Source organism: Papaver somniferum, chromosome 2 (genome assembly GCF_003573695.1).
Source record: "Papaver somniferum cultivar HN1 chromosome 2, ASM357369v1, whole genome shotgun sequence".
NCBI classification, from domain to species: domain Eukaryota; kingdom Viridiplantae; phylum Streptophyta; class Magnoliopsida; order Ranunculales; family Papaveraceae; genus Papaver; species Papaver somniferum.
In genome coordinates this window covers 133,102,626-133,108,625 of record NC_039359.1, presented here as the reverse complement: position 1 = coordinate 133,108,625, position 6,000 = coordinate 133,102,626, and the positions used below count along the sequence as shown (strand labels likewise).

Genomic DNA, 6,000 nt, shown 5'->3' with positions numbered 1-6,000 from the left:
GGAAAATGGATTTTTAACCACTTCCTAGGCTTTAAAGAAACAACTTCCTTGGGCTGGTAGTACTTATATGAGATGTGAGACACAGTAGTTTTTCAGATAAAAATTAAACAATTTTCGGTCACAGTCGTTATATTGGTTGGTATTTTTGTAATAAAGATGGGCTCGCTTATCGAGTATAAGAACCACTTTGAGAGCAACTACTTTCTATAGCCCCGGTTCTAGACGACAATAACCATACATATCTTTTCATTTTTATGTTTCTTAACTCCTTCACAGAGCACGAGATCCCCTTCTTCCTAAGATAATATCCCCTTCTTGTTCATCCACAGATATGTCCTCAAATCATAAACTCCCTTCTTGTTCATCGACAACTCGATCTTAACAAGATTTTTTACAAGATTTATTATTATTTTCTTCCATTAATCAAATTCAACAAAAACTCCAAGAACCCTAGATTCAAAATCCAATTTGTTTCTCAATAATTAGAAATCAAAGTTTGAAATTGAAGACGAACCTCACTCTCACATCAAAGATCGAAACTCACTGTCCCAAATTCGTAACTCCTATCTCAAAATTAAAACGCATGTATCAATAGAAATCTAAAAAAGAAATTGTAACCGTAGATTAGTTTTCTGCTCCTGAAATCATCAGGTATTATCAATCATGTCCTTATTTGCTAAATATGATAGACTTTTAATATCATTAATGATTTAATTTCTCTTTCATTTTATCTCCATTTTGCAGAAAGGTGTTTCCTTATATATTTTTTGCCTGCAAAATCAAGTCTTCAAGTGGGTTGAAGATCTCTTCTCCTAGTGTAAGAAATAAAAGCCCTAAATAGGAAATTGAACCTTCTCTTATTGTTATTATTATTGTGAGATCCTGAGGTTTAAATGTGAATTATTGCCGAGATAAGGAGATTTTCGCTTGTGTTAACTTAAATGAAATGTTCAATACTTATTGGACCATATAATGTGCAGCTCGAGTTATCACGGACAGAGAAACTGGGAGGTCAAGGGGCTTTGGATTTGTCAGCTACAGCTATGAAGAAAATGCTAGTCAAGCTCTTACTATGGACGGTCAGGTATAAATGTGAATGAAATCATCTGCAATGATTCAATTAGCTGTGGTTCATCTCTAATGATGCTTAAAGGACATTGTTGTTTGTTCAGGATCTAGGTGGAAGACAAATCCGTGTAAGCTATGCTAATGAGAGACCTCCCCGGAACTTTTGTGGCGGTGGCTATAACAATGGTGGTGGTGGCTATGGGAACAATGTGTGCGCTGGTTATGGAGGTGGCGGAAGAAATGACGGTTTCTAAACCTGTGTTCCTTTTGGCTCTGCATGGTTGGTATTCTTCTTTAGCAGTAATTTGAGTGAAAAGTAGACTTAAAATACATCAGTCACATTCTTAAATTCTACAATATCTCTTTTGTAGTAGGTTGGGTGTTGTTTAGACTATTTGTTGATTACATTTCATGCTATTTAATAATAGTCGACATACGTGTGTGATTCTTATTTGACTCTCCCCAGTTAGTTATACACTTACGTTTTGGTTAGTCATTGAAAATAGAAATCTTTGAATTTTATCTTGTACGTGGGACTGTAACTCCTTCTTGGTTGGAAGACCATATATAAGACCATGATGTGTTGACCAACGTAAGGCATGATGACACCTTTATGAACACAGGAACAAAATCACAACTTAGCATGTGATCTCTGAACTTCGTAAAGGTTGTCCAATAAATACATAACATCTTTATGTCTATATGGACATAAATTGTGCACTGTGCACTCATAATTGATAGTTTACTGAACCATCTATGATTTACATGTATGGTATAGCTAAATATCTTTGTTACATGGATGGGCTAACCACTGCCGTGTTCCGGAGATAAATGGATTTGTATCCAAGGCGTCAGATCGCATTTGCTGCTATTCCGCAACTCCCTGTTGTGTGTACTCAGTGCTGCAATAAGTAGCATAAAATGATTCAGTTTACAGGCTAATGCAGTGCGTATATCCTCAAACGATTGATGTGAAGAGAATCCTCAAATGATTGGATAAGTTGCAGTATACAAGTGCAAATCTACCAAAGGAAAAGGTATAATTGAAGTTGTGTCAGCTTTCCTCGCTCTTTTTTGTTGCATGATCAATTGTTTATATTGCCATCTTTTCATTTCCTCCAGGTGCTTTCCAGGATTCGGAATTATCTACAACTTGTTGGGAGAAAGGTAGACGAGATTGTTCAGCAACACGAATTTAGTAAGGCTTTTTTGATGATCTAGGAAATCTGTTTCGTATGCTTGTTCCATCTTTCACTTTTGATTTTTTAAGTGTGACTTGTTACTTGCTTGATGGGAAACTGGAAAGCAGCTGGACTTTATAGAGTTTATTTTTAAGTCTCTCTGTTCAAATTATTGCACCCGAGCTAGCTAAGGAATGTCATTAGGAATTACTTGAAATAAATGTTCATTTTCTTTCTTCTTGTGCAGGGATGATAACAAGACTATGGAACTATGATTCCACCTTTTCAAACCTATCTGGGGCTTCAGCAGATATTTTCTAAACTTAAAGAGGAGCAGCAGTCTGAGGCAGGTCCATCCTACCTAAATGGATCTGCACCAGATCACTACCCAAACGATAGAGATAATAGTTCCATGCAGTATCGTTCGTATGGCCAGAATATTCCAAACCCAAAAGGGTTCTAAAAGCATCTGCCTCACCGCACTTCATAATCATTTCATCGAGACCAGTAAAGTGCGAAGTCAGAAGAGAAACTGGGAGGTCAAGGGGCTTTGGATTTTTCAGCTACAGCTATGAAGAAAATGCTAGTCAAGCTCTTACGATGGACGGTCAGGTATAAATGTGAATGAAATCATCTGCAATGATTCAATTAGCTGTGGTTCATCTCTAATGATGCATAAAGGACATTGTTGTTTGTTCAGGATCTAGGTGGAAGACAAATCCGTGTAAGCTATGCTAATGAGAGACCTCCCGGGAACTTTTGTGGCGGTGGCTATAATAATGGTGGTGGTGGCTATGGGAACAATGGTGGCGGTGGTTATGGAGGTGGCGGAAGAGATGACGGTTTCTAAACCTGTGTTCCTTTTGGCTCTGCATGGTTGGTATTCTTCTTTAGCAGTAATTTGAGTGAAAAGTAGACTTAAAATACATCAGTCACATTCTTAAATTCTACAATCTCTCTTTTGTAGTGGGTTGGGTGTTGTTTAGACTATTTGTTGATTACATTTCATGTTATTTAATAATATTCGACATACGTGTGTGATTCTTATTTGACTCTCCCCAGTTAGTTATACACTTACGTTTTGGTTAGTCATTGAAAATAGAAATCTTTGAATTTTATCTTGTACGTGGGACTGTAACTCCTTCTTGGTTGGAAGACCATATATAAGACCATGATGTGTTGACCAACGTAAGGCATGATGACACCTTTATGAACACAGGAACAAAATCACAACTTAGCATGTGATCTCTGAACTTCGTAAAGGTTGTCCAATAAATACATAACACCTTTATGTCTATATGGACATAAATTGTGCACTATGCACTCATAATTGATAGTTTACTGAACCATCTATGATTTACATGTATGGTATAGCTAAATATCTTTGTTACATGGATGGGTTAACCACTGCCGTGTTCCGGAGATAAATGGATTTGTATCCAAGGCGTCAGATCGCATTTGCTGCTATTCCGCAACTCCCTGTTGTGTGTACTCAGTGCTGCAATAAGTAGCATAAAATGATTCAGTTTACAGGCTAATGCAGTGCGTATATCCTCAAACGATTGATGTGGAGAGAATCCTCAAATGATTGGATAAGTTGCAGTATACAAGTGCAAATCTACCAAAGGAAAAGGTATATTGAAGGTGTGTCAGCTTTCCTCGCTCTTTTTTGTTGCATGATCAATTTTTTATATTGCCATCTTTTCATTTCCTCCAGGTGCTTTCCAGGATTCGGAATTATCTACAACTTGTTGGGAGAAAGGTAGACGAGATTGTTCAGCAACACGAATTTAGTAAGGCTTTTTTGATGATCTAGGAAATCTGTTTCGTATGCTTGTTCCATCTTTCACTTTTGATTTTTTAAGTGTGACTTGTTACTTGCTTGATGGGAAACTGGAAAGCAGCTGGAATTTATAGAGTTTATTTTTTAAGTCTCTCTGTTCAGATTATTGCACCCGAGCTAGCTAAGGAATGTCATTAGGAATTACTTGAAATAAATGTTCCTTTTCTTTCTTCTTGTGCAGGGATGATAACAAGACTATGGAACTATGATTCCACCTTTTCAAACCTATCTGGGGCTTCAGCAGATATTTTCTAAACTTAAAGAGGAGCAGCAGTCTGAGGCAGGTCCATCCTACCTAAATGGATCTGCACCAGATCACTACCCAAACGATAGAGATAATATTTCCATGCAGTATCGTTTGTATGGCCAGAATATTCCAAACCCAAAAGGGTTCTAAAAGCATCTGCCTCACCGCGCTTCATAATCATTTCATCGAGACCAGGAAAGTGCGAAGTCAGAAGAGGTGCTCATATGCAGTTTTGCTTACATATGTTTTCAGTTTTATGAGGATATGATGGTCAGGGATTTAATTTCATTTACGTGATGATGTGTAGGAGAACAAGAAGTTGAAGGGGAAGAACAAATGGCTGCATCCTTCAGCGTAACCGGTAAAGAGATTGTACTAATTCGTTTTATTTATTTTGTTGGATTCGAATATCACACCATGTCTGCCTTAAGTCATTTAACCGTGTCTTTTCTTTTCTTTGTGAAGATGGTGAACCCTTGAGCTTAGTGCTGCTAGTCACTAGCCTATCCCTGATTATGCATTGGTGGCAAATAGATGTTTGAAAGGAGTGGGGTAAGTTCTCTCGTAGGGATGTAATTTGTTGCTAGAACAGAGTAGTGTCTGATTGATTTGTTTCCATTAATTATAATTATATCATTATATATCATCGTGCCAACTATAAATATAGATAATCTTGATTTGAGATGGATCACATGAGTTATTTGCATTTTCAGTCAAGTTTGAGCAGCAGTGTACTAATGTTTGTCTTTTTGAAATTAACACGGTGACATTCTTTGATTGGTGGAGATATAACAGACAGAACAATGGATTTGGTGCAGCTGAAAACGCTACATTCCTGTAGTTTTGGTTATAAAACTTAGCAGTCCATAAAAAAGGTATTAGCTTACGTATTTAACTCATTCTCGACTTGTTTATGATGTTTACAAGAATAGATATTATCTTACCTATTTCACTCATCTCTGAATATATATCTTGCTGCTTGCAAGCTCCTAAGTAACAGAGTCAGGCTCTTGCAGACATTCTACATGTTAATTTTAACATAAATTTCTCCCAGCTTTAAACTGTTAGCCAACCTAACTGCATCCTGATATGTAGCCTAATGTCTGTTTGATGGTTATTTTCAGTGATCACTCAAAAATTATAATGCAAAGCATGTTATATGGAATGAACCAGAAAGGGACAAGAGGAGTAGCCATTGTTGAAGAATAACTACAACTACATCAGTCAAAGCTTGGTGCAAGACAAGCTATATAGAGTCATGGTGGTTAGCTGCAGAGTGGAAATTCACACCATTATCCAATTTCACAAGTCTTTTGGGTACCTATGTTTTGTTTTAGTTCTCTCATATTACTTGGTATAGTTGGCACAGTCTTGTGGCTTAAATGCTAAACTGGGTATGAGTCTATGAGATAGATTGTTGAAGTTTTTGGTTGTTAGGTTTGTCAAAGAGACTCAGATTTAACATTGTTCTAGGTATTGAAATTTTCACATTTTAAACTTGGGTGATTTTAAGTGGTTAAATTGTACATTGAATCTATCTTTCAATATAAATTTTTATTTGGTTTCCTTTTTAATTTAGCTTTGTTGTTACTTCTTATTCCATCTTAGATTCAGTTGAATCAGCTTAAGAATCGGCTGAATCAATTCCTTTTTTTTATTAA

The 6,000-nt window shown here is 36.6% G+C and overlaps 2 long non-coding RNA genes across 8 annotated transcripts; both read left to right on the top strand.

Moving 5' to 3' along the window:
* Positions 1-226: 226 nt before the first annotated feature.
* On the top strand, positions 227-1,208 carry LOC113349160. The gene is made up of 4 exons (XR_003359983.1): positions 227-651; positions 745-817; positions 981-1,084; positions 1,173-1,208. It is a non-coding gene; the product is annotated as an uncharacterized LOC113349160 (long non-coding RNA).
* Positions 1,209-1,211: 3 nt separating this feature from the next.
* LOC113349159 lies at positions 1,212-5,913 on the top strand. Of its 7 annotated transcripts, none has more exons than XR_003359979.1 (10): positions 1,212-1,348; positions 2,006-2,105; positions 2,191-2,266; positions 2,497-2,861; positions 2,950-3,882; positions 3,967-4,042; positions 4,274-4,555; positions 4,647-4,700; positions 4,805-5,214; positions 5,464-5,913. It is a non-coding gene; the product is annotated as an uncharacterized LOC113349159 (long non-coding RNA). The 7 variants fall into 7 exon arrangements; XR_003359980.1 differs by lacking the exon at positions 1,212-1,348 and having other exon boundaries at positions 1,852-2,105; positions 2,950-3,125; positions 3,783-3,882; XR_003359978.1 differs by lacking the exon at positions 1,212-1,348 and having other exon boundaries at positions 1,852-2,105; positions 2,950-3,125; positions 3,624-3,882.
* The last annotated feature ends 87 nt before the right edge of the window (positions 5,914-6,000 follow it).